Source organism: Tupaia chinensis, unplaced genomic scaffold (assembly GCF_000334495.1).
Source record: "Tupaia chinensis unplaced genomic scaffold, TupChi_1.0 Scaffold000009_1, whole genome shotgun sequence".
NCBI classification, from domain to species: Eukaryota; Metazoa; Chordata; class Mammalia; order Scandentia; family Tupaiidae; genus Tupaia; species Tupaia belangeri.
The window spans coordinates 1,930,671-1,934,533 of NW_006159439.1; the positions used below are offsets into that span (position 1 = coordinate 1,930,671).

The 3,863-nt window shown below is 40.8% G+C and overlaps 1 pseudogene; it reads right to left on the reverse strand.

Annotated features, from left to right (window-relative positions):
- Positions 1-254: 254 nt before the first annotated feature.
- The window catches only part of LOC102491764 (ADP-ribosylation factor-like protein 4A), a 58,096-nt pseudogene continuing 54,487 nt past the window's right edge, over positions 255-3,863 (reverse strand).

Here is a 3,863-nt window from a genome sequence, read left to right on the forward strand (position 1 = left end):
GAAATCCACAGCTGTTTGCTGATCAATTTACTATCTTTGCTTGGCTTCCTGAGATGGTAGTACCCAAAGATTTATGGGACAAGGAGAAGAGATCATTTTAAGAAGCACTACATTTCCTCGTTTTTCATGAGATGAGCATCTGCTTGTTCAACAAAACAAAACTTTAATAGCATCCAAGGCTGTCAACCCGCTTCCATTTGTCCACACTGGACCGGAGATAACCTACTCTGCAACAATATAAAAGGTGTTGATAGTCATCTGTTCTTTTTCTGTTGCTGTGACAATTTTCTTTTGATTATCATAACATGGAATTGCTCAAGTCCCTCCTGTAGTCCACACCCCACGATTGCACCGGTAGGCTGCTGATGCCAGGAATGGATGAGTTCTGTTCACCCATTGTTAATTTTTCAATTTCTAAGGGAGACAATGAGTTCCTCGGATCTTATTTTTTAGTACTGTAAGTGCAGGGACTCCTTGATTCTCTGATATCCTAGTTATTTTGCGAAGCTCAGTTTTGGCTTCTCCATCCTTCTCATGTCAATAGAGTTCACAGCACACACAATGCGATCTGTGCGTCTAGTATGACTTCCACCAGGACTTTCGTTTCTCTTGACCAACTACATCCTAGAAATGAAAAGTGATTGTTGTAGAATCCCCCAGGTTACTTTAATTTCCTCAGTGTTAAATCCTTTGGTAAGTACAGTATTTATAAATTCATTGAATGGCAGGCTGTATGAGACCGTAGTCTTTCCAGCACAATCCAAACCCAGAATAATAACGTGGAAGGACTGACATGAAGGCAAGCTGGACAGGATAGAAGTCTAATCTGCCAGTCCGCTCCATATTTCCAGCTGCAAATAAATACCTCAAGTGGAAATTCTTTCTTCTTCCTGCTCTAGAGCTTCTCTTCCTATGTGATCCAGCTAAGAGACTCCTGGATTGGAGTCTGGATCCAGATGAGATGTTTTATTGACCAGTGTTTCTACCCAGGGGAGAAGTTCCCCATGACCACTCAGCTAAGCTCTTCGAGCAGCTCTTGGCTGCTGTTTTTATGTCCAAAAAAAGTCTCATTTTTAAAGTTTACGTTGTCTCCAGCAGTTGGCATAGTGGTTACATGACTGGACTCCCACATGCCTAACTATGGTTCGAGTCCTAGACCCAGTGGCTTGAAACTCATGCCAGGTGTGTATGTGTGTGTGTGTGTGTGTGTGTGTGTGTGTGTGTGTGTGTATGTGCATGCTCAAGAACTAGGAAGGAGAATTGAGGAGAAGGGATTGCAGCATGGCCATCTCCCTGGGAGGTTATTTTTCTCTTGCTATCTCTGTCCCAGTCTCTCTCTCCAGCGAATGCACGTGCCCTAAGGCAAAAACCTTTACCAAAAAAGGCAAAAACCTTTACCAAAAAAGGCAAAAACCTTTACCAAAAAAAAAAGTTTGTCTCTTTGTCTCTCTCTCTCTCTCATGAGAAATAGAAAGAGACAGATACACAGAATCCCAACTAGGGTCTTAATACCATGGTTCATCCCCAGCCTCAACCAGTCTCATATCAGGGCACACATGAGCCCAACATACTCAGTGAGGTCTTCAGACACAATTCAGAATGGTTTCATTTTACCATGAAATCACTCTAGCCTCTCAGATTAGCCTTGCTGCTGTATAATGGAATTAGAAACATTGGACCAGCAGTTGGTGTAATGGCTATGTTGCTGGACTCCCATGTAGTCAACTGTGGTTCCAGTCCCAGACCCAGTGGCTTAAACTGATGCTGGGCACATGTGCGTGCGTGTCCATGATCCCGAGAGGAGAATGGAGGAGAAGGGATTGCAGCGTGGCCATCCCCCAAGTGACATGATTTTTCGCTTTCTGTCTCTCTTTCGGGTGAGTGCACATGTTCTATAGCAAAAACCACTCAAAAAAACAAAAAAACACAACAGAGAAAAGAAATAATTTCCAAATATGATTTAAATCATCTTAAGAATATTTTAGATCATAAAAATAAGTTGCTATCATATAGTCTTATAAAAATGCTCATGTTAACTATTTTAATTAAACTTCAACATTATAAATTTATTTAGCTACTTATATACCTGCTAAGGAAACAATACTTAAACTCAGTTTTATTAAGCCTAGTATTAGTTATAAATTTCTGAAGAAGTATTTTACTATAATATCATAAGAGTTCTTACTACGAACTTTTTCAATGATTTGTGAATTTTAAAATAAAATTTGTATGTCACCAAATATTTTCTATATATTTTCAATAGACTTTTTGAAGTAAAATTTTGGGACCAGCAGTTAGAGTAATGGCTATGTCACTGGACTCCCATGTAGTCAACTGCAGTTCGTATCCCGGACCCAGTGGCTTAAAACTCACACTGGGTGCATGTGCGTGTGTGCCCAAGATCCCAAGAGGAGAATGGAGGACAAGGGATTGTGGCATGGCCATCCCCCCTGGGAGGGGGGGGGTCTCCCTTTCTGTCTCTCTGTCTCTCTCTGTATGTCCGGCAAGCGCACGCGCCCTATAGGAAAATCCCTCAAAAAAAAATTCAACTTCATGGGGTTCATGAGTACTTGTCTATGAAGTTAATAGTTCAATGATCCCATTGTTTTTAACCTGATAACATATAGTTCTATTGTTTTTTTTAACTTCATTAAAGAAAAAAAGAAAAACATGAAGTGAGAGTAGAAAAGGGGAAAGGAGGGAAAGAAAGAGAAATAGGAAGAAGGATGAAGATGAGGAGGGAGAGGTATCAGCATCAAGAAGGAGAAAATGGAAGAAAAGGAAGATGGAAAGAAGGGAAGGGAGGAGGAAGGAAGGAAAGGAAAAAGAAAGGATTACAGAAATACAGACAAGCTATAAACCACCAACTACCAAATAGGGCATATTATTTAATATTTACAGTTCACTGACAGATAACTAAAATCAGACTGTAAAATTAATCTGCCTTCTATCAGAACATCATTTACTTAAGCAAAAATATTTAACTTTGTGCTTAATTATCCACGTCCACGTTCTTGTAAGGTATGGAAGTTCAGGTGCAGGGATAATAAAAGAAAAAGGATATCCCAGATGAGAACACGGAGAGGATTTTGGATATGTTCCAAAGAACTAATGCACATGAAACCCCAGTGTTTGATTCAGATTACCTGCTAATCTTTAGAACTACATTATAGACTTTATGATCCATGGATGGTGTATGATTTTGTCATTCAAACATGAAAGAAAGAAATAATTTGCTCACTCCTTGAAAAGAAAATATTTCTAAATCCGAAAAAAATCTGTACCTTCTTGTGCCTCTTATCATTTCTTGTCCCTATTATAGTTATTTACAATGTCTCTGCCACTACAAAATACTATTTCCATATAAAATAAAATTGCTAAGAATAAGAATCTCTGGTGAAAAGTGAATTTTTTTTAATTGCCAAACGGAGACAGAGAAAGCATGAAAGCACCCTGTTAATGGAGGGTGATCATGCCACAATCCCTTCTCTTCCATTCACCCTATCAGGATTTCAGGCACACTTGTGCATGTGCCCAGCTTGTTTATCAAGATACTGGGGCCTAGGGAACCAGCAGTTAGCGTAATGGCTATGTCGCTGGACTCCCACGTAGTCGACCGCGGTTCGTGTCCCGGACCCGGTGGCTTAAAACTCACGCCGGGCGCGTGTGTGTGCGTGCCCAAGATCCCGAGAGGAGAATGGAGGAGAAGGGATTGCGGCGTGACCATCCCCCCTGGGGGGTGATTTCTCGCTTTCTGTCTCTATGTCTCTCTCTGTCTGTCTGGCGAGCGCACGCACCCTACAGTGAAAATCTCTCCAAAAAAAAAAAAAATTAACACACTCTGAACCACCCGCTGGCGTGAT